This window comes from Papaver somniferum, chromosome 2 (genome assembly GCF_003573695.1).
Source record: "Papaver somniferum cultivar HN1 chromosome 2, ASM357369v1, whole genome shotgun sequence".
Taxonomy (NCBI): domain Eukaryota; kingdom Viridiplantae; phylum Streptophyta; class Magnoliopsida; order Ranunculales; family Papaveraceae; genus Papaver; species Papaver somniferum.
The window spans coordinates 131,661,036-131,686,803 of NC_039359.1; the positions used below are offsets into that span (position 1 = coordinate 131,661,036).

Consider the following 25,768-nt stretch of genomic DNA (forward strand, 5'->3'; position numbering starts at 1 on the left):
TCGATCAGCTGTAAGGAAGAGAGAGATATTTTTAGAGAGAGGAATAAAAAACAATTAGGAAAGATAAAATCAAGAGTGGTTGTTGTTCTTAATCCCTTTATCTTTTCTTGTAAGATTGTTCAAAGATTCATCAATAAAATTAAGATTGCTAATCCAAAAATGAGTTGAATGTTAATGAAATCTTGTGAGGGGTGTAGTGTAGGATTTCCTGCAACTACAGGAACGTTGAAGATTAGACTATGGAATAGGAGCCACTAAATTTTATCTTTTTTGTATTCCATATGTATTAATAGTTTTGTCACTAAAATTGACAAACGGGGAGATTGTTAGAGCATAGCTCGGTCAACCTCGCATGCGTTGCTATCTCAAGCATGTTTGTCAATGTTAGTGATCAAAACTATAAGTCTTGATTTCTAGCCTACATAGCTAAGTCTCAGACTAGGATAAAAAAGTGTAGTTGAGCTCAAGGAATTGATGGCGATTCATCATACAACGACGAAGATCTATACAAGGAACCGTGGAACTTCATCAACAAAAAGGTATGTGGAGACTTGAACTTATCTATCACTCAAAAGTCTATCTCTTCTATATCCTAGTTCTTATGAGTCAAAAGTCGTATGCTATATAGACTAGATCATACACATTTGACATTTCGAGCTGAGCATTCATTGCTTATCTTTTATCTCGAAATCGTGTGTTCGTAAAGCGTTTCGCTTTGATCAAGTTTATCTTCACCTTGTGACGAAAGTCATGAAAAGTTTCAATCACTTTGAGAATTTCTCTGACGTGAACCGGTCTGTGAATAACGGCTACATAGAGTCCTCTGAGAATGTCTCAATGATTGAAATGAAAGTTTAGATTACATAACCATGTATTCCTTGAACCGAAGTTTTTGAACTTTGTTGATCAAGAGAAATCGGGAGGATTGTGGAATTGGCTTTCCAAGTTTGTTTGTGAACTTAAGAGGTTATGATCTAAAGATGTGCTCTGAACATGAAACATTAAATTACTAAGGAATGCTTTATGCAAACCGTGGCTATAATATTCATGAGCCGATTCAATCGAATCATCTTTGTTTCAATTGTGTCTTGTGTAGTTACAGAAGATGTCATAGCAATTGGACAACTCTTTAACTAGTTCATTTTAGTCAGTTGAACTAGTTATGTTGAAGAAGAACAATGTTAATATGAAATGCTCATATGGTTAACCTTTTTGGGTTACTATGTTGAACCAACATACACGTACACGTTTGGGCATGGTTTTCACGAACCCAGTAAACGTCTACCTAAGTGTGTGTGACAAGCTAAGTTTTCGATCTAGCGGTTGAGAAATATTAGCTTGAATCTAAATCAGGTTTTCATCTAACAGTGAATAAGGATTGCTTTGTAACTAAGGCAAAACCCTGATTTGAAGGATATATAAAGGACACATCTAGCATTGTGCAAAACTTATCCCCACACGTCTGTGTGCTATTTGATAGACACATTTTTGTGTCTAATTTGTCTCGATTCTATATATTGATAGTTCTCATTTTTGTACTTATTATGGTGTTTTATGTGTGTAGGTGTTTTTGGAGAAATAAGCTTTTGCGGCGAAATTGGCTCAAAACGTGGCATTTGAACCTCCGTAGCAGACGTACCAGTGACATCCCAGAAATACCCCGGAGGAACCCCGAGAAAAGTGTTGAAAACATCCCAGAAAAATTACTAAACGCACCCAAGGGACAAGTGTTATACGGACTCCAGAAGCGGATAAGGGGCGACCACTGGATAAGGGGTAACCTTTCCCCTTCACGTTCAAAAACCGAAATTGGCGGGAAAAAAATGGCAGCAACGAGCGAAACTTGGTTCGAATTTCTCGGCTGTTTTAGAGAGATTCAATCGCTGGAATTTGTTGGGCTGGACGTGATTAAGCATAACAGGCTTGGTATGGGCGCTGTAATGGATTGAATTGGGCTAGAAATCGATTTGGAGCAAAACAGAGGTGGAGTTATACACGGGACCCTATTGAGATTATTTTTAGAAAATCTAAAGAGACTAAAGACCTAAAAATCTTTCCAAAGATACATATCTATCTAAGGAAGAGTTTGAGACAATTGGGAAAGCTCAGAAACGCGTAGAGAAGAGTTTGGAAAGTGGAGAAGTCCGAGACTTTCTGCCGAAGTAAAGAGAGAATTAAATCGAGTATTAGGGATCCTGTTGGCTATAAAAAGGTTGCTTCAAGTCACAGAGAGGGAAGACAACTCTAGGAGAGGTTTAGAAGAGAACATAGAGCAAAAATCACGAGTTGCAGGAAAGCTGTTCTGCTGGTGCTGCTGAAGAACACGAAGAACATCAACCCACGCCCAATTGTTGCAGAACACTGTCGTTGTTCTACAACACTTCGCTTCTATCGTTGCTGTAGCAGACTTATTCCTTCTGTTTCTTTTGTAACAGTCGATCTGCAACACATATAAACGTTGCGATTGAACTGTTTTACTCCCTTTGAGTCTCTTCACCTTTGAAAACACCTTTTGAGCAATGGAAAAATATTTTGAACCTGTTTTTGATATGAGGAGCTAAACCCCATTGCTGAGGCGATAGAGGAAGTTATTTTTCCAATAAAGAGTGGTATTTTCTATTTATCTTATTTATTACAATTATTTATATGATTATTTGCCTTGTTTGAGAATTGTTTTAATGATTTTTATTCAACAATTGTGATTTCCATTGATGGTATATGCTTGGACTTAGGTTTTTGATATCCCATGCTTCTGATTTACACTTGTTATTTTAAAAATATACTTGTTGCAACATCTTAGAATCAAATTAAACGAAAAAATTGAATAAATATAGACATTGGATTTAAATCACTTTGAACTTGGAAAATAGTGGAATCTTAGCCTCAGTGTTCTTTTAATATTGATAACAACATCATCTTTGTTTGAGTTTTCTATTTTTGTTTTAGAATTTAAGTCTATATTTTATCCTTCGCAAGTCTGAGAATCGAACCACTTTTATCACTATCTAAAATCACACCAATTTTTGGCGCCGCCGACGCGGATTTGCTTTTAGGGTTTTAGACTTATTTTTTCTTTTATTTTTTAGGTTTTTATTATTTTTGTTCTTTTTTACGTTTTTGGGTATTTATCTTTTGTCTACAGGTTTTGGATCATAAAGAGAATTGAGCCAAGGAGTTCGGTGATTTCGTAAAGATTGGATCTTAAAGCATAAAGACTTGGAGCGAAAAATTAAAGCGAAAAGAACGGAAAAGAAAACAATTTCTTTTTAGTTATTTTTCTTTATTATTAAAAAAAAAGAAAAAAAAAGAGAGAACTGTATTCGGATTTGTTATTTTCGTAATTTTTTCTTTTCTTTTTGGACACTTGGACATTAAACTTTGGACATTATTATTTTTAAACCCTAAGGAAGGGTTGGTTTAAATATAAACTGTGTGCAGAGAGGGAAGGTGATTACGATATCGCCTCGGCCCCTCGGGTTCGTACATGACATAGGAGTCGTGGCCCGAGTCGACATCAGCAGTTCTTCGCCCGTCTGGTACGGGAGGTAAGTTTTTCGAAACACCCGCGAATCCCCTGTCAGTGGGTTTACTGTATTCCTTCGTTTGCATATATGCTTAGGACTTGAAAACGGCTGCTTTAATTTCCTAGTAAAGGGCAAGGACTAGCCATACAAGATAAGGGTTCGTATTTCATCACCGTTCTCTTCTTTCCCGCCTTAGGAAAACGAAACCAAACGCGAACCTAAGCCTAATATTTTGACTAGAACGAGACCTATAGGGTAACCAGCTTAATAGGAAAACCGTTCGAAGAATATTGGTTACTCTTTTGAGCATACTTCGAAGTTCTTGAAGGTTTCTGTGAGTTGAATGCGTGACTGCGCCACCTTGTAACCGGTGAGGCCTTGGATATCAAAGCTCCACTAAGCTGCCCTCGCATCGATTCAACTTACTTTGACTCGGATTGATTCCAGAGGGGTTTGCTCAGATTGTAACGAGTTCCTTTTCGAAAGAATAGAAGCTGGTCTAGAAACAATCTAAGTGGAGCCATCATGCTTTTTGTTTGCTAGAAATTTAGGTTTGATTTGGTTGAGTCAGCCTTGTTTTTGTTTGCATAGAATTCCCTACCTTATTCTGTTGCATGCCTGAACGTAAAAGAGACGCCCTAGGTAGATTTGTTAAAGAGAAACCTAGTAGTTCTAAGCGTCTTGATTACCTCAATTTAGAAAGTCCGATTCGTGAAGATTCCGTTTTGAACGTCCGTTTGAGGAAAGAATCCCTGATAGTCCAATAGCGCCAGAAATGGCAACTTTGAAAGCCTTGTTGAATCCTACTAGGACTACTCGTCCCTCGTGTATCAGGTTACCTGAAACTGAAGCAAATTATGAACTTAAGCCTGGAACCTTACAGTTGCTCCCAATCTTTTTAGGAAAGAAAATGAAAACCCCTATTTCCATGTTAGGGACTTTGAGGAAATTTGTAGTACCCTGAAAATTAGAAACCTTGATGATGATGCTTTAAAACTCAGGTTATTCCCCTTTTCCTTAAAAGATAAAGCCAAGTCGTGGCTGTATAGTTTGGCTTCCGAATCAATTGAAACCTATGAACAACTTACATCTGCCTTTTTGAACAAGTTTTTCCCTAGGCACAAAACCTCGTCTATTAGGACGCAAATCTGCACGTTTACACAACAGGAGGGAGAATCTTTGTATAGGTATTTGGAAAGGTTCAATGATTTATTAGCCCAATGTCCTCATCATGGTTTAGAAAAGGTTAGGTTAGTTCAGATCCTTTATGAGGGTTTAGATTATCCCACCACAACTACAGTAGAGTCCATGTGTACAGGTGGGTTTGAAAACCAAACAGTTGATGATGCGATGACATATTTGCATGAAATCGCCGAAAAGACCCAACAATGGGAAAGCAATAGGGTACCCCAGAAAACAATTCTTCTAGGCAGAGGAAACGTTAATAGGGTAGAAGGAAGCTTTGAATCAGATGCCAAAATTGCTGCTATAGCGAAAAGGTTAGAAGCTTTAGAAGTGGGTCACACTAGTGGTAGATTGGAGCCTTTTTGGGAAGGCCAGAATAATGAAGAGCAAGCCAATGCTCTCTATAATAACACTAGGTATGATAACCGTCAGAAGTTTGACCCATATTCAGAAACCTATAATCCTGGTTGGAGAAACCATCCGAACCTTTCATGGTCTAAGGGCCAGAGTCAAGGTCAGTTTAGTAATTCTAATGCTCCCCCAGGTTTTGGTTACACTAAGAATTCATCAGGCCCAGAAAAAAAACGACTAGCTTAGAGGAATCTATTAAGATGTTAGCAAAAACTCAGGATATGTTAGCACAGAGCCAAATTAGTTTTCAACAGGAAACCAAGCAGAACTTTCAAACTAATGCTCAGAGCCTTGCTAAGCTAGAACTTCAAGTCGGCCAAATAGCTAAGACCTTAAGTGAGAGAGATAACGGAAGGCTCCCTAGTCAGACTACCCCCAACCCTAGAGGAGTTCATGAAGTAGGTGCAAAACCATCGAATCAATTGAATGCTATTAGAACCCTTAGGAGTGGTAGTAGTAGACAATCAGGTAACCATGCCCGATAGTGAACATACTGTAGTTCACCCCTCAGGATCTCATCCCTCAGGACCACTAACTGAGGGGACTGATAAAATTTCCGATGATGCCAATTCGGTTCCTGAGAGGTCTGATTCTGTGCCTAGAGCCCCATTTCCCCAGCTATTAGCATCAACAAAGAAGGAATCGAACTTTAATGACATATTGGAGGTTTTTAAGCAAGTTACCATAAACCTTCCTTTATTAGATGCAATTAGGCAAATTCCTGCTTATGCCAAGTTCCTTAAGGATATGTGTACGCGAAAGCGAAAACTTAGCGTCCATAAGAAAGCCTTTTTAGCTAGTCATGTAAGTTCAATCATTCAGAACACTACCACTCCAAAGTACAAAGACCCAGGTTCCCCAACCATTGCTTGTACAATAGGTAAACACCGGGTAGAAAAACTTTACTTGACTTAGGAGCCAGTGTGAACTTACTGCCGTACCATGTGTACTTACAGCTAGGACTTGGTGAAATGAAACCTACTCAGATAACACTGCAGTTAGCTGATAGGTCTGTCAAAATTCCTCGAGGTGTTATCGAGGATGTTCTTATTGAGGTCGACAAGTTTATTTATCCAGTGGATTTCGTGGTCCTAGATACCCAACCTGTCCCTGACCCAGAGAACCAGATACCTGTGATTTTAGGTCGCCCATTCTTAGCTACGTCTAATGCGATCATAAACTGTCGAAATGGTGTGATGAATTTATCCTTTGGTAATATGACTATCGAAATGAACATTTTTAATGTCAGTAAGCTACCTTATGAGCTAGATGACACATGTGTTAAAGAGGTGAATATGATAGAATCCTTAGTTCAGGAGTCATTACCAAACATCTTGTCTGAAGACCCATTAGAGAGTTGTCTATCCCATTTTGGTTTAGATTTTGACGATGATAGTACCATTGAACAAGTGAATGCTCTATTAGATTCTACCCCTGTGTTAGACACTGATAGATGGAAAGCTAGGTTCGAACCATTACCAGCTTCTGAGACTACCTCAGTTCCTTCCTTAGAAGAGCCCCCTAAGTTGGACCTCAAACCACTACCAGATGACCTGAAGTATGTGTTCTTAGGCCCATCTGAGACTTTACCTGTGATTATTGCTGCCGACTTGGATAGTGATCAGGAAAGTAGGCTAGTAAAAGTACTTCAAGATAATAAGGAAGCTTTAGGGTGGTCTATAACAGACATTAAGGGTATTAGTCCTACCGTTTGTATGCATCAGATTCATTTAGAGGAAGACTCCAAACCGTCTAGGGAGATGCAACGTCGACTGAACCCTAACATGAAAGAAGTAGTTCGAAAATAGGTGCTTAAGTTGTTAGATGCGGGTATTATCTACCCAATTCCAGACAGTAAGTGGGTCAGCCCCGTTCAGGTTATTCCCAAGAAATCAGGTATCACTGTAGTCCAGAATGAGGATAATGAGTTAATCCCAACCCGAGTGACCACGGGATGGCGTGTCTGTATCGACTATAGGAAATTGAACAAGGTCACAAGGAAGGATCACTTTCCCTTTCCTTTTATCGACCAAATGTTAGAGAAATTAGCTGGATATAGTTTCTATTGCTTTTTAGATGGCTTTTATGGATATAATCAGATCGTTATTGCCCCAGAAGACCAAGATAAAACCACTTTTACCTGTCCCTTTGGTACATTCGCATATAGACGCATGCCTTTCGGGCTGTGTAATGCCCGAAAGGCATATTTTCTGATATGGTAGAACGGTTTTTAGAGGTCTTTATGGATGATTTTTCAGTGTTTGGTTCATCTTTTGATGAGTGCTTGCATCATTTGACATTAGTGTTGACTAGGTGTAAGGAAAAGAATTTAGTGCTTAATTGGGAAAAATGCCATTTCATGGTTAAATCAGGAATTATTTTAGGGCACATCATTTCTTCAAAGGGTATAGAGGTAGACAAAGCCAAAGTTGACCTTATTAAGACTTTACAGGTCCCAAAAACCGTAAAATACATTAGGTCATTCCTAGGGCATGCAGGTTTTTACCGTCGATTCATTAAGGATTTTAGCTTGATTTCTAGACCTCTTTGCAATTTGCTTGCAAAAGATTTTAAGTTTGTCTTTGATGATGCTTGTTTAGAGGCTTTTGAGAAGCTTAAAAATTTACTCACTACCGCTCCCATAGTCCAGGCACCCAACTGGAACCTACCCTTTGAGATTATGTGTGATGCTTCAGATTATGCTATAGGCGTTGTGTTAGGTCAACGAGTAGACAAATTACTTCATGTGATTTACTATGCTAGCAAAACTCTGAATGATGCCCAATTGAACTATACAACTACCGAGAAGGAACTGCTAGCCATCGTGTTTGCCTTGGATAAGTTTAGATCCTACCTATTAGGTTCTAAGATCGTAATCTATACCGATCATGCTGCTTTGAAATACCTTTTGTCTAAGAAGGACACCAAACCTAGATTGATTAGGTGGATCCTATTGTTACAAGAATTTTCTCCAGACATTAGAGACAAAAAGGGTGCTGAAAATGTAGTAGCAGACCACTTATCCAGGTTAGTTGTTAGTTCCCCTAGTGATGCCCTTCCTATAAGGGATAGCTTTCCTGACGAACAATTGTTCTCTGTTTCCCAATCACCTTGGTATGCAAATATAGTGAATTATCTTGTTACTGGCCGTACCCCTCAACATTGGGGTAAACAAGATCGTTCTAGGTTTTTAGCCGAGGTTAAGCATTTCTTTTGGGACGATCCTTATTTGTTTAAGTATTGTCCCGACCAGATTATTAGGAGATGTGTACCTGAGAGTGACCAGTCCAGTATTCTCTCCTTTTGTCATGAACATGCTTGTGGGGTCATTTTAGTGCTAAGAAGACTGCTGCTAAGATATTGCAGTGTGGATTTTACTGGCCTTCACTGTTTAAAGACTCCCATAGTCACTGTGTTTCTTGTGATCGTTGCCAGAGGTTAGGAACCATTTCCCGTAGAAATATGATTTGAACCCTATTTTAGTGATTGAGGTCTTTGATGTGTGGGGCATTGATTTTATGGGTCCATTTCCTAATTCTTTAGGTTATCTTTACATACTTGTCGCTGTAGACTATGTGTCTAAGTGGGTTGAGGCGGTTCCGTGTAAAAAAATGACCATAGGGTCGTAATTAAGTTTTTGAAAGAGAATATACTTACACGTTTTGGTACACCGCGAGCTATAATTAGTGATGGGGGTTCACACTTTTGTAATAGACCGTTTGCTCTGTTAATGAAACAATATGGTATTACCCACAAAGTAGCTACCCCGTATCACCCACAACTAGTGGTCAGGTAGAGGTTTCCAATAGGGAAATTAAGCGTATTTTAGAGAAAACAGTTAATCCCAATAGGAAAGATGGTCGTCGAGGCTTACTGATGCCTTATGGGCTTACCGTACCGCGTTTAAGACACCCATTGGAATGTCACCCTACCGTTTAGTATTTGGCAAGGCATGTCACTTGCCTGTTGAGTTAGAGCATAGAGCCTATTGGGCTATTAAGCAGTTAAACTTTTCACTTGACAAGGCAGGAGCTCACAGAAAGCTCCAGCTCAATGAGTTGGACGAGATTCGTAGAGATGCATACGATAGTGCTAAGGAGTATAAGAACAAAATGAAACTTGTGCATGATAAGAATATTTTACGGAAGTCATTTTCTCCAGGTCAAAAAGTTCTTCTGTATGACACTCGTTTGCATCTATTCCCCGGGAAACTGCGCTCTCGGTGGACCGGTCTTTTTATGGTCCGTACTGTTTTTCCACATGGCGCTATTGAGATTGAGACATCAGATGGTACTAGTTCTTCAAAGGTTAACGGTCAGAGATTGAAGCCTTTTTTAGAGCCTTTTCCTACAGGTGATGTTGAGGAGGTCCCTCTGGAGGACCCTGTTTACCCTTGATTGACCATCGAGGCGATTTGTATGTTGTATAATATTTTTGTCAGTTTTTGGTTTCACTTCACCCAGGTACTATCTTTCCGAACTCTCTCTTTACTATTTCCTCACGTTACTTATATTTTTGGTACTGTTCTTTCATGCGAAACATTGAGGACAATGTTAGATTTAAGTTTGGGGGAGGGGTAGAAACTTTTTGTTTTAAATAAACTCCAGAGCCTAGAAATTTATGCATATTAAGGATATCACTAACCAACCTAAGTGGATGGAAGCATTTTGGTTGTAGGAGTTGAGGAACCAATCTGATTAGATGGAAACATCTAGAAGAGTCTATTCATAACAGCACAGAGCTCAGGTGTTAGAAATAACATGATAGTTTCACCATATCTCGTTGAGTCCTTTTCACTTCTATTTTTATTTTATTTTATTTTTATACTATGTTACTCTAAGTGATTAGGTGGGGCTCACGATTCAAGTTGTTACCAATGCTAGGGTGAATTAGAGTGATTGACATACCAAGAAAAAAAAAAGTTGAAAAAGAAAAAGAGATGAAAAAAAATGAGACCAGACCATTTGACCAAAAGGAATAAATTCAATAAAGTCGACCACTGGTACCCTTGTATATGCCAGCTGTGTTGACCTAGAGTTAGGATTATCAATCACTGGTTCCCTTGTATATGCCAGTTGTGTTGATATTAGTCAGACTAGTATCTCAGTCCATTAGGATAGGTTCATTATAGCGAAGGCCTTCAGACAGATATGAGAAACACCGTTCACTTAGTAAACATCAAAACCATATATGTTTCTCTATATCCATCTTCTTGATCTATCCATGTGATTAGTTTTGACTCCAGATATTGATGTCCATAGTGCGACTATCTGAGTAGAGCTCTGTCACTTTAAATGAATTTTAGTATGCTTGAGTGCAAACTCGTGTACATCAATTGGAATTTCGCATCAGGGTACTTCCTCCTGTAGTCCATATGTATGCCAACCAAGGAGATTCTTTAGTGCTTTCCAAGGTTCTGCGTAGATAGCTAGGGTCTGGAGTATAAAGGTTTTGTGGGTATACCTCTGGTAAGCCCTCCCGAGACTACAACTCGGCCACTAGGAACACTTAGGGGTTTAAAGGCTTATTGCATATGCTAAATGCAATCGACGATGCCTGCGACAGTGAGTTAGGATTTTATTTCTACTTCAGTTTTGCTCGAGGACTAGCAAATAATAAGTTTGGGGGTATTTGATAGACATATTTTTATGTCTAATTTCTCTCGATTCTATATATTTATAGTTCTCATTTTTGTACTTATTATGGTGTTTTATGTGTGTGTAGGTGTTTTTGGAGAAATAAGCTTTTGCGGCGAAATTGGCTCAAAACGTGGCATTTGAACCTCCGTAGCATACGTACCAGTGACATCCCAGAAATACCCCGGAGGAACCCCGAGAAAAGTGTTGAAAACATCCCAGAAAAATTACTAAACGCACCCAAGGGACAAGTGTTATACAGACTCCAGAAGCGGATAAGGGGCGACCACTGGATAAGGGGTAACCTTTCCCCTTCACGTTCAAAAACTGAAATTGGCGGGAAAAAAATGGCAGCAACGAGCGAAACTTGGTTCGAATTTCTCGGCTGTTTTAGAGAGATTCAATCGCTGGAATTTGTTGGGCTGGACGTGATTAAGCATAACAGGCTTGGTATGGGCGCTGTAATGGATTGAATTGGGCTAGAAATCGATTTGGAGCAAAACAGAGGTGGAGTTATACACGGGACCCTATTGAGATTATTTTTAGAAAATCTAAAGAGACTAAAGACCTAAAAATCTTTCCAAAGATACATATCTATCTAAGGAAGAGTTTGAGACAATTGGGAAAGCTCAGAAACGCGTAGAGAAGAGTTTGGAAAGTGGAGAAGTCCGAGACTTTCTGCCGAAGTAAAGAGAGAATTAAATCGAGTATTAGGGATCCTGTTGGCTATAAAAAGGTTGCTTCAAGTCACAGAGAGGGAAGACAACTCTAGGAGAGGTTTAGAAGAGAACAGAGAGCAAAAATCACGAGTTGCAGGAAAGTTGTTCTGCTGGTGCTGCTGAAGAACACGAAGAACATCAACCCACGCCCAACTGTCGCAGAACACTGTCGTTTTTATACAACACTTCGCTTCTATCGTTGCTGTAGCAGACTTATTCCTTCTGTTTCTTTTGTAACAGTCGATCTGCAACACATATAAACGTTGCGATTGAACTGTTTTACTCCCTTTGAGTCTCTTCACCTTTGAAAACACCTTTTGAGCAATGGAAAAATATTTTGAACCTGTTTTTGATATGAGGAGATAAACCCCATCGCTGAGGTGATAGAGGAATCTATTTTTCCAATAAAGAGTGGTATTTTCTATTTATCTTATTTATTACAATTATTTATATGATTATTTTCCTTGTTTGAGAATTGTTTTAATGATTTTTATTCAACAATTGTGATTTCCATTGATGGTATATGCTTGGACTTAGGTTTTTGATATCCCATGCTTCTGATTTACACTTGTTATTTTAAAAATATACTTGTTGCAACATCTTAGAATCAAATTAAACGAAAAAATTGAATAAATATAGATATTGGATTTAAATCACTTTGAACTTGGAAAATAGTGGAATCTTAGCCTCAGTGTTCTTTTAATATTGATAACAACATCATCTTTGTTTGAGTTTTCTATTTTTGTTTTAGAATTTAAGTTTATATTTTATCCTTCGCAAGTCTGAGAATCGAACCACTTTTATCACTATCTACAATCACACCACTACTAGTGCGCCCGCGTGAGACGATCTCCATTAACCTTTGATTTTCTTCTCTAAAATCATGTTAACGACTTAAAGACTTCATTGGGATTGTGAAGCCAGACCGATACTACTTTATCGTAGTTGTGTGATCTGATCTTGCATCTTCTATCATACGAGTACAATCGATTGATTGGCTTGAGATCGTGAGAGTTCTCCGATAGGCAAGATAAAGAAGTCACAAACATATTCGTCACACTGTTTGTGATTCCTCGACAATCCACTTGTGTGGTCAGGAAGGATTGTAGCGAGGTGATTGATTAATCTAGGATGTTCTTCGAGAATATAAGACCGGATTATCAATTGGTTCCTGTTCACCTTGATTTTATATCAAAAGACGGAACAAAACCTAGGGTTTATCTGTGGGAGACAGATTTATCCTTTTATAGACTTTTTTGTGTGAGACAGATCTGTTTATTATCAAGTCTGTGATTTTGGGTTACAACAACTCTTGGTTGTGGGTGAGATCAGCTAAGGGAATCAAGTGCGCAGTATCCTGCTGGGATCAGAGGCGTATGAGTACAACTGTACCTTGGATAGGTGGGAGACTTATTAGGGTTCAACTATAGTTAGCTTGGAGTAGGCTAGTGTCTGTAGCGGCTTAATACAGTGTGTATTCGATCTGGACTAGGTCCCGGGGTTTTTCTGCATTTGCGGTTTCCTCGTTAACAAAATTTATGGTGTCTGTGTTATTTCTTTTCCGCATTATATTTTATATAATTGAAATAATACATGTTGTGCGTTCGTGATCATCAATTGGAAATCCAACCTTTGGTTGTTGATTGGTATTGATTGATCCTTGGACACTGGTCTTTTGTACTGTCCAAGTATTCCTTGTATTTGATAAAGACTCGCTATTGTTTTTAGCTTGAGTAAAAATCAAATCAAGAGAGAGATATTAACTCCTTGAGATAATTTTATCTAGATTGAATCTGACTGTCTAGTTGATTCTCTAGCAAAGTATTTCGGAGTTAGTCTATACAGATTGCTAAGCGCAATATTGGGTGGTGTTGTTAGACCCCCGCTTTTTCAATTATCAACAGAAAGCTTGTTATTCTTTAGATCACGATTGTCATCAGATAAGGTGCGATTCTCCTCAAGAAGAGCGCGATTCAACATATTATACATATCTAGAGCCTTAGAAAGTTGACTAGACAAAGAGCAATGCTGATCCGAACGAGCACTCCAACCTGAATTTTCTATCTGAAGACCCACTACACGATCTCGTCGACCCAGACGATCACACTCCAATTGGGAAATTTGAGCTTCAAGGGCGTCACATTTGGCACGAGCACCCTTCGCAGCGAATTCAAACTCATATCGCTCAGATGTGCGTTTTCGGTTTAGAGCTTAAGTGCGAAAGGCCTAAAATCAAAAGGGATGGTGCGAAAGCAGAACATACAGAGAATAAAAACATCATAAAAGGTCTCATCTCTAAGCTCCTCATTCCTTGCACGGAGATTGGTGACTTCGTTTGCTTTAGAAGCCAGCTCGGATAACTGTTTCTTTAGATCTGCAATGGTCTCCTCAACCTTGGAAAGCTCTTCGATCTCAACCAAATGACGACGAAGTTCCTGCAAGGCACCAAGAATCAGAATCAAAGGAAACAAAGGAAAAGGCAAATACATATGGAAGGAAACTAACCTCTGATGCAATCGTAGTACGCTTATCACGTTCATAAAGAAGGGGAAACTCAGACCCAGTTAGTTGAGGCGATAAACCTAGCGCGAGGGATATCAAGTCCGACCACTGCGAAGCCTCAGCAGCAGTATTAACCGCAGAAGTATCAGCTGCGGAAGTATCGGTCGCAACAACCTTCTCCTCCTTGGATACAGTAGTGCTAGGGGCAGTACAAACCATAGTAGATTCCTCCAGAACATGGTCGGGAGAAAGTGAGGGAATTGGTCGGGGAAAAAAACTAGTTTTCATCTCATCTTTTGGCGATACAACAGGCATCAGAGTCAAAGGACTAACGACATGGACAAGGGCCTCACTACGCGAACTCTTTTTCTTGTCCGAAGAATCCTCCTTCCCAAGCGAAAGTTTCCTCTTGCAAGAGCTCTTCTTTGCAACCTTCTTCCGATCAGCAGCAAGATTGACCGGAGGCTTTGACAAAGTGGGCCTGAAATTGCAGAGAGAGTATGGGAATATTAAAAGAAGGGATAAAATCAAGAACACTAAATAACAATAATAGACATCAGAAATATGAAAAACCCTCGCAAATCTGTAAGATCTTGCGGAGACAGAAAGAGCCGAAAAGAAGAAGAACAAATGAAGAAGACGATGAAAACAATTTCTCTCTCTAGGAATACTTATAAAGAAAGGAGAAACCAGTTATGACTGTAACCGGTCAGTGTAAAACCCAGATGTGTCAATCAAGAAAAGAAAAAGTTACTGCACGTGGAAATAATCACACGCAAAAACCGGAGGAATGTCGGATAAAACCAACACGAGGAATCAACTAAGGAATTCTCGCACTATTCCACTTACAGAAGAATAACGCGAGAAGAGGCAAAATGTAGGGGAGAAATATCGCAAAGAGCTAAAACATGACCTCGCCCTGACTAAGAAAATCATCAACACGAAGAAGAGAGAAATTAGGCGAAGAGTAATTATGCGATAAGGAGAAAGAAGCACGAAGAATAACCATACGACAGGCATAGCACGATGTATATCAAAAAGAGCACGAAGCAGTAGCGCGAAGGACAACGACATCTCCCCAAAGCCTGGCGAATAAGACAGAATGAACAGAGATCAGCTAGCAGAGATTTTGCACGTGAATCCGTTTGTCTTCTACCATAGTATTTGCCGATATAAGGGTTCAAATATTGAAGAGGGGGTTGATTCAGTCAAGTATCAAAGCTAAAACCACTTTTAGAAGAGATAAAATAAGCCATTAGAGTTTAATCTTTTGTTTGTCATCTCCATTGTTATGTACTTGAATTTTCATCATATTTGTAAGAACACCATATCCTTAATAAAAAGCTCGTGTGAAGATCATATCTAGTGTCGAGAGGTGTATAATATCATTAAAGTTTAAGTTTATCTCCATGACTTAGACTTTGTATTCTTATCATTTTATTGGGCGTAGTTGTGGGATTTTCCGCAGCTACACTAATTATGGAAAAATCAGACTATCAATGCAAGTCAATGATGGAAACTATGGAAAGTAACGTGATTGATGAAAAACTAGTTTGTATACATCTTAATGTTGCTATATATGGAGATAAGAGTTATCTTTGAACCAAATATAATGGAAGTTGTCAAACATTCTATCAAATCTTAATTGGAGAGATTTTATATTCAATCAAATCTTAATTGCAGAGATTTTATAGCAATCAACCCATAAAAAAGGAAAGAAAAAATAACTATTCCTTGATATCTTAAAAATGACAATACAAGTAGAATCAATACCAAAACTTCATCTTCCTCCTCATCCTCTTTGTCTTTCTTTTTATCCCCAATGCATATGAAGATGTGTTTGAAGTTACTCTGGAAGCGCTTATATCAGTACTCTTAGTTATTCTACATATATTTTCATTTCTTGTACACGTAAAACCAGTCAAATTCTGCAAGTCATCCTTTAAATGATCTCCTTGTTGTACAGATATAAGCACTTCCAGAATTGCTTGTACTCATCAAGACTAATAACGGGTTGGCTTCCTCAAAGAAACTATAGCCCTGATGTAGTGCCCCATCCTGACCGTCTGCTTTGATTGTAACAGAAATCTAAAACAGCATAGATTGTAACAGTGATCGCCTAGGGCGCCTTAGGCGAGCCTCGCCTCGCCTAGCGCCTAATACAACATAGGTCAGTGATAAAACTATCTAGTAAACTTTGTTTTTTGGCTTCAGAATGTATGGTTACATGGAAGCAACATAAATTCTTTCTGTTACAAGTTTGCAGTAGGAAAATTCAAATGTACAATGTGTTTACTTATTCAAGCACCTCTATTTACATGCTTATTATCGACTAACATACTGTTTAATCGATGCCGTGAATGGAGGGAATCCTGGAAACCGAATTAGATCAATTTTTGGAATCCAGGGCTGGTATCTTGGAGGACTTAATTGGTATCGAATAAGGTTTTTCGAAAGGGTTTAGGTATAGCTATGAAGGATACCTGATCATCACCTGCTGCGATGACAAATTTATTTTCTTCAGTTCTTTGTTGAGTGGTCCATCTCTGAAACTGGGTGGTATGATCAGATTGCATCTCTAGTCCATCATCATTTGACCTCTGATCTTCGTTGTTTTGAGGATTCAGTAATCTATAAATGATGTAAAAAAGTAATCGTATCCCTAAAATGATGCCAATGATCATAAAAACTGACAGCACAAGTGCTTTACTACTGTAACTTTTGCACCCTAAGAGAACTGCAAAGCAAGTCGTATCTATGCATTGATAGGATGGAGTAACAAACTTAGATGATCTCTCAGATAATTAGTATTTAATGTCTTATAAGTTCGTCCCTTTCTTCGTGGGCTGAATGACTTCAGTGCCAAGTTAGACACAATGTTGCTAGAGGAAGAGAATCACTTAAAAACTTCATTCAAAAGCTAAAAACCTTACTCTGTCGTCACGTCTTATCTTTATTCTTCCCATTGTTTGGAATTTCGGTACGGAATGGCTATGTGCTGGTGGGGAAATGGTTCCCTAACATTGGGCTTGTTATGGGCTACCCACCTATCATGAATACCACCAAGTTCTGAAGGGAATTATAGATAGGGCTCTTCACACTTGTCTAGACGCGCCAAAGGGTTCAAGAGTACAAATCATGAAGTCGTTAGGAAATTCAATGCTATAGAATTTTCATACATAAGTACTGTTAGAGAATAAGTCTTCTAGTGTGTAATTCTTGTGCACTGTCAGCTATTACAGGTGTTCATCGTTTATTGGTGTTAGCAATTTGTTACGTGTCAGTTAGCTATTGGTCTTAGCTGTTACAGCCTGTAATATGTCAGCCAGATAATTCAATAAATATCTGTGCTTTGTGTCCTGTGTCTGTAAGAAAAACAAGAATCAAGAAATCAATGAAATAGAATTTCATCTTCTTCTCTGAGAGTTTGTTTAACAACATTTCGACTCTCTGACATGGTATCAGATACCTGTTTCAAACCCTAAAATTCTTTTAATCACATAATTTCTTCATCAACAACAACATCAACAATGGTTGAAACTGAAAAACATATTCCACTTACATTCAAACCACCATCAAAACTATCATCAACCAATTACACCTTATGGAAATCTCAGATTGTACCTCTATTAAGAAGCTATAATCTCTTCAGGTTTGTCGATGGATCTTTTCAGTGTCCGGTTAAATTCTTCCGCAAAACCTCTACTGCTGGTGAAGCTCTTCTTGCAACTTTAACTACACCAGATCCTGATCCAGACAACGATTTCATTCGCAATCCGCTTTATAATTACTGGATAAATCAAGATCAAGCCATTCTTTCCTGGTTATTCAGTGCCTGCACCGAAAAAACTCATACACAGGTAATTGATTGTACTTTCTCTCATGAGATTTGGACTAGATTAGAACACAATTTCAATGCTTCTACCAAATCAAGATTGATGCAACTTAAATCTGATTTAGTGAATCTCAAGAAAGGTAGTGAATCCATGATTGTTTACTTCAATAAAGCTAGATCTCTATCTTATCAGTTGTTACAAATTGGTAGAGCAATTTCTGATGAGGATCTTGTATTTCATATCCTCCAAGGATTACCACCTGAATTTAATTCTTTCAAAACTTCTATAACTACACAACAATTGAATTATGATAATCTCATCACCTCTTCTGAGTTACTTGGGTTGTTATTATTTGAAGACCTGTGTATGAATTCTGAATCTAAATCTGATCTAACATCAGCTTCTGCAAATGTCACAACACAACAATCCAATTTTTCAAATCCAAATTTTTCACCTTATGATTATCAATACCCTGCATATTCACACTCTCCTACAGATTATTATCAGAATTACTCTGGTCCTGTGTATTCTACACCTCCACATTATTCTACTAGAGGTTCATTCAATCGATTTAATGGAAATAGAGGTAATAGAGCTGGTGGAGGTTATAGAGGTGGTTTTCGTGGTGGTAGAACTGGAAGATTTGACCATGGTGGTCGCTCTAATCATAATAATTTCTTTCCACCACAACCTCAAGCTCCTTACACTGATGGTACTCCTCCTTGTCAAATCTGTAAGAAATATGGTCATCTAGCTCCTACTTGCAAATAGAAATACAGCAATAATTCCAATGCTCAAGCTTATAACACTAGTTATGATTACTATGGTGAAGACTATGATGGATTTTGGTGTCCAGAACCAGAAGCCTTTGCAGTTTATGATCATCCAACTTCCACTGCTTCTTCTAGTTCTTCTTGGGTGCCAGATTCAGGGGCTACACATCACATTACTTCTGATCTTTCCAATATGAATCTTCATTCAGAGTATCAAGGTCATGATCAAGTTAAAGTTGGCAATGGCTCAGGTTTGCACATTACACATGTTGGTTCATCTATTTTTCAGCATGACAATGTTCAATTTACTTTGTCTAATGTTCTTCATGTGCCTACAATTACAAAGAATCTTATTTTTGTACATCAATTTACAAAAGAGAATAACTGCTTCTTTGAATTTTATCCTACTTCATTCTTTGTGAAAGATTTGAATACTCACAAGGTTCTTCTCAGTGGGCCTGTAAAAGATGGATTATATCATTTGGAATTCTCTGCGGCTCAACTCAAGCAAGCTTTTACCACTACAAGATCATCAAATTGGCACAATAAGCTAGGTCATCCTGCCTATAACACATTGAAACATGTTTTATCTTCGGTAGATGAAGTCATTGACAAACATTTATCTTCTCAAGTTTTTTCTGCATGTCAAGTAGCTAAGAGTCATGCTTTGCCATATTCTACTAGTGTCAATAAAGTGTATGGTCCTTTAGACCTTATTCACTCAGATGTATGGGTTTCTCCTATTTGCTCTATTAATGGATATAAGTACTATGTTTCCTTCATTGACTCTTATAACAGATTTACATGGATTTATCCTTTGGCATATAAGTCAGAAGTTCTTGATATTTTTATCAAATTCAAATGTCATGTTGAAAACCTACTGAGCAGGAAGATTAAATTTGTACAGTCTGACTGGGGAGGAGAGTATATAAATGTTTCCACTTATTTGGATTATTATGGTATAGGTCATAGAGTTTCATGCCCTCATGCTCATTCTCAAAATGGCACTGCTGAGATAAAACATAGACATATAATAGAAACTGGACTTGCTCTATTGTCTCATGCTTCTCTTCCTATTTCTTATTGGAGCTATGCTTTTGAAACTGCTAACTACTTAATCAATAGACTTCCCACACCTACACTACAACAAATTTCACCACTTGAGTGCCTCTTTCAGATCAAACCTGATTATCAGCTGCTACATACTTTTGGTTGTGCATGTTTTCCTTGTCTCAGACCATTCAATACTCATAAATTGGAACCAAGATCAGTCAAGTGTATATTTTTAGGTTATAGTAAAATGCACAAAGGTTACAGATGCCTCAATCCTTCTACAAACAAGATCATTATCTCCAGAGATGTTGTATTTGCTGAACCAGAGTTTCCATATCATCAACTATTCACAGCTGTATCATCTGACAATGCTTCTAACTCACATATGGAGAATTCATCATCGACAGTTACTTCAGCTGTTATTTCTAATGAAGTGGATGCTGACTTGTCATTTACACCTCCTACTTCTTCTTCAGTACCTGCAACTACACCTGCTCCAACTGCTAATGATCATTCTATGACAACAAGAGGAAAGAAAGGCATATTTAAACCAAAAGTATTTGCTTCAGAAGTTCAAACTGTTTGTGAAGACATTACAGTTCCCACTTGCTACTCTGAATCTTGCAAGGATCCAAGATGGAGAGCTTCTATGGATGAAGAGATAAATGCATTACTGCAAAATGGAACTTGGAAATTGGTGTTAGCTTGCTCCACTGACAATGTCATTGGCTGCAAATGGATCTTTAGAATCAAAAGAAAGGTTGATGGCACCATTGAGAGATTCAAAGCTAGATTAGTAGCAAAGGGGTTTAATCAGGTTGAAGGCATAGATTATCAAGATACATTCAGACCTGTTGTCAAACCTACAACAGTGAGATTAATACTTTTTATTTCTCTCTACAAGGTATGGAACATCAGACAACTTGATGTTAAAAATGCTTTTTTGCATGGTCATTTATCAGAAGATGTTTTCATGGTTCAGCAACCAGGGTATGCTGATAAGCTCTTGCCAAATCATGTCTGTGAACTCCAAAAATCCTTATATGGATTGAAACAGGCTCCAAGGGCTTGGTTTGACAGGCTTAGTCAACTTTTGCTGAAAAGTGGCTTTCTCCCTCCAAAACAGATACTTCTTTGTTCTTCAAAGTTACTTCTACTACAGTCTTGTATGTTCTTGTTTATGTTAATGACATTCTTGTCATAGGGAGTTCACCTACAGCTATTGATCATTTACTTGCTGATCTGAGTAGAGAGTTTTCCATCAAGGATTTGGGAGAATTGCACTTCTTTCTTGGTATTCAAGCTTCTAAAAATAGTGAAGGTATTTTACTTTCTCAAGAACAATATGTATCCAACCTGCTACTCAAGACAAAAATGTCATTTGCACATTCTTCATCTACACCAATTGCTACCACACACTCTACTTCTCCGTCTGAACCATTTAGTGATCCATCTCTATATAGAAGTGTGGTTGGTACTTTGCAGTATGCTACAATTAGTAGGCCAAATATAGCCTTTGCAGTCAACAAGGCTTGCCAATTTATGAAGTCTCCCACTGAAGTTCATTGGACTGCAGTCAAGCGCATTCTCAGATATTTACAAGGCACTCTAGGCTATGGTCTGCAATTTAAAAGATCTAGCTCTCTACAACTTCAGGCATTCTCAGATGCATGGAGATCTTATAGACAGGCGATCCACAAGTGGCATGGCCATCTTTATGGGACCTAATCTAATTTCTTGGTGCTCTCGTAAGCACAAGACTGTTTCCAGGTCAAACACTGAGGCTGAATACCGTGCTCTAGCCGATGCTACTTCTGAAACTGTGTGGATACAATCTCTTCTGTCAGAACTTCATTTTTCTTCACCAAAACCACCTGTTCTTTGGTGTGATAATATGGGTGCAACTTATATGACTGCAAACCCGATTTTTGATAATCGTATGAAGCACATCGAAATTTCCTTTCACTATGTTCGAGAGATGGTAGCGTGTAAATCTTTAGAGGTACGTTTTATCTCCACACATGATCAAATTGCTGATATTTTCACCAAAGGGTTAGATGCCACACGTTTTTCTACTTTGCGTTCCAAGCTCAGTGTCTCTCCTTCTCATTAGACACTGCACTTGCGAGGGGGGTGTTAGAGAATAAGTCTTATAGTGTGTAATTCTTGTGCACTGTCAGCTATTACAGGTGTTCATCGTCTATTGCTGTTAGCAATTAGTTACATGTCAGTTAGCTATTGGTTTTAGCTGTTACAGCCTGTAATATGTCGGCCAGATAATTCAATAAATATATGTGCTTTGTGTCCTGTGTCTGTAAGAAAAACAAGAATCAAGAAATCGATGAAATAGAATTTCATCTTCTTCTCTGAGAGTTTCTTTAACAACATTTCGACTCTCTGACAAGTACAAATCATGAAGAATCGGCCAACAAAATTTTAGACCTGGAACCAAACCTGAACAAAATGGTTTGGGTTCGATTTTGGGTAAATGGATATCCAGTGCATCTTAGAAAAACCAAACTCAAATCACTATACCGTGCATCTGTGGTTCTTTTCCACAATTTTTGGGCGCCTATGATTTGGCTAGGTTGCCTATCCCAACTCTTTCCCCTAGTTAGAATTTGGTGTACGGAAAAAGTTTGAAACGACCAAAGTTCTATGTGATTCGTTTTAAAGCTTCAGTCAACCATTCATGATTCAGGCATCATTTAGAACAACACTAAATACGAATACTAGTCGTTAATCGTTATGTATATGGATCCAGCACAAAAAATTTTGTTTGCGGTGTGTATCGGACAAGTATATACATAATGTATAAAGCCCACAGCGAGATTTTCACTATCATGGATTCATGGAAGTAAAAGATGTGCCCTGGCACTTGATTTTCTTTTCTTCTTCCTGCGCGTCTCACCCTCTTAAGATTCATTTCGCAGTAAAACATTATGTTCCCTTAACCCAAAATACAGAGAAAAATTATGTCTCCAATACCCATGGTTCTACTTCTCTTAACTCTCAATCATTTAATGTAAATGATCAAATTCGTGATGGAATTCTTCTGCCGATTGTTTAAATAAATTTAGGGACCTATAATGTGTACTGTGTAGTTCAGTCACCTCATAAAAAAAAAAGAAAACACGTTTATAGTTTGGGAGTAATTACTCCATTTGATTACCCACGAGCTCTTATCCACTAAATTTGAGCTCTATCTCTCTTCTGTCACTTGCTTTTCATAATGATTGCTCCTTTTTATATCAGATCGCAATATATCCATCCGACAAACTGAAATGGTGGTAGCCTATTTGCAAAATGGCCGAGCGCAGTCTATTCAATTGAAAAAACTCATGTCATAAACAGAGAAGTACTGTCAAACCAGCATACAGTAGCCTATTTGCATAGTTAGGAACTAGGATCACGCCCCACAAGGAACACACTTGTTGTCGCCATAATTAACTGAACGGTAATCTACCAATGTTCTGTTTTTTATTTAAGTAATCTTTGAGTTAGAAGTTTCAAACACTCATACGGTAGCTTTGTCCAGCTTTTCAGTTGAAAGTTTCCAAATTTATGTATATGAAGATATAAATATTCTTTAATTTGTTAATAAAATCATAATTAAATAGTGTACTTCTGATGCAGCCATCTAGTAGCATGTCTGCTAAACTTTTGGGAGTGGGTCTAAACAGACTACAGGGAGGAAAAAAATGTAACTCAAAAAGAAACCAAGATCTTAATTAAGAATGTTGAGTACTTCTTGGGATGGTGGAGTTGGTAACTAGCTGAATGCCGACCTATTGCTAATGTGAGTGTCCGTTTCTGTTCGACATGTTTAGCATAGTAACCTAATCTTTTTATATATAAATGCATACTTTGAGAAAAAGAAAAATTAACAGTTTTGTATTTTTAATTATTTATAATACTCTATTGGCTGCTGTAGATGGTCTAAATGAGAATTCCTTTCTAATAAAATCCTATTATTGGGGATGTAAATATATTGGATTTTGGGGGATTTATTGGGTCATGGAATAACAAACTCAATGAACCCCTATCTTGTTATTTTATTTACGCCAAATATAACTTCAATTGAATTAGTGTTAATTAGGACGATTAACTAAATTAATTATGATTACGGTATGAATTAGGATTAATCACTCCACTAGTTTTATGAAAAACAAAAACTTTTCTTCACCAATTTTCTTTTCTCCTTTTTTTCTTTTTTTTGTATGATTAAGCAGGAGGATTTTTTTTTAAACGTTTTTGAAAATGAACCATCTAATACGGTGAATGTTGAGATTATTAGTCCCACATAGTATGGGTTTCTAAGATCCTGCGGCTTATAACCTCTTAGAGCCTCTCCACTCATTGCCAATTGGTTTCGAGTTGGATGCCCGTATTCTAACATGGTATCAGAGCAGGCTATTTGAGACGAGTCATTTGACCGCGCCTTTACTCCGTGTCACCCGATTTATTGTCCACGTGTTAGACCCAAAGAGGCTACACGTGAGGGGGCATGTTGAGATTATTAGTCCCACATTGTCTGGGTTATCTAAGATCCCGCGATTTATAATCTATAGGGCCACTCCACTCATTGCCAATTGGTTTTGAGTTGGATGCCTGTATTCTAACATGGTATCAGAGCAGGCTATTTGCGACGAGTCATTTGACCGTGCCTTTATTCCACGCCACCCAATTTAATTGTCCACGTGTTAGACCCAAAGAGGCTACACGTGAGGGGCGTGTTGAGATTATTAGTCCCACATAGTATGGGTTTCTAAGATCCTGCGGTTTACAACCCCTTAGGGCCTCTCCACTCATTGCCAATTGGTTTTGAGTTGGATGCCCGTATTCTAATAGTGAAGCATATCCTTAAATTACTCAAGATAACATTATATATAAAGGATTTTGTTGATTCAGATCGGAAAATATCCATGAAAAATCTGAGTGCTTTTTGCAGATTCGGCTGGGAAAACATCAGATCCCAGACGCAACCGACAGGAAAATGATGAACTTCCGGCCGAAATATTGTGTACGACTGGGATAACCTTGCGTCCCAGCCGCAACTCGACACTTTACGGTTGGGAAGTACTCTCGGCTAGGAAAATCTGGACGTAGACCTATTAGTCTGATTTTTATATATTTTGATAATCAGAACCATTTACGGCTAGGAAAACCCAGCCGCAAGTCTTAGATAAGGCTGGGACAAACAAGCCGTAAGTTCATTTGCGACTGGGAAAACCTAGTCGTTTTTCAACCTCTGTTTATTTATGTTTTTTATTTTTATTTTGTAATTATCACAACAGCTTACGGCCGGGATTTCCCAGCCGTGGGATATACTTACGACTAGAAAGCACTAGCCGTAAAAAATTTTGGATGGGAAAAACAATCTGTAATCTAGATTCACGGTTGGGAATCTAAGAACTCCCGGCCGTAAACACTTTCATAAACTATTTTTTTTTACCCGAAATTCAACTAATCAGATTTTTAACCATTCAAAAACAAAAATAAATTATGGGTTTTTTTAGTTTTTTTCTTTTTATGATAATCATTTTCATCATGATGAACTATGAACATCATCTTTATCATGATCTATGATTGAGAAGGAGATTGAGAAGGAGATTGAGAAAATACTAGTTTTGGGTTTTCTTTATGATCATCATCCTCATCATGATGAATTATGATCATCATCATCTTCGTCATGATTTATGAACGAGAAGAGAAGAAATAGGAGAAGATAATATATTTAGTTTATTTTTTTATGATCTTCATCATAATAAAATCGTGATCATCATCTCATCATTATTTGTCAATGAGAAAAGAATGAGAAGGAGAAGGAGAAGAAAAAATTATACATTTAGGATTTATTTTTTGATGAATAGTGAAATTTAGGTAAGGGTAATTTTGACTTTTTCATATACCTTAGGTTTCCCTATCCACCTTTTGGATACACATATCATTTGAAGCCCCCTAAATCCTATTCGGCTCAATCCCCAACAGTAGGATTCTTCTAATATGCTGCGAAACAAAATTGGAGTTGACATGATGGGATGATTCTTGTAAAAACAATTTGGATTTTTTTTTTTTTATAAATGGGATGTGCCAACTATTTTAACGGAAAATGGATCATTTGTCCAA

At 38.0% G+C, this 25,768-nt stretch overlaps 1 pseudogene; it reads right to left on the reverse strand.

The window, feature by feature from the left end:
* Positions 1-4,662: 4,662 nt before the first annotated feature.
* On the reverse strand, positions 4,663-4,762 carry LOC113354633 (annotated as a pseudogene).
* Positions 4,763-25,768: the final 21,006 nt, after the last annotated feature.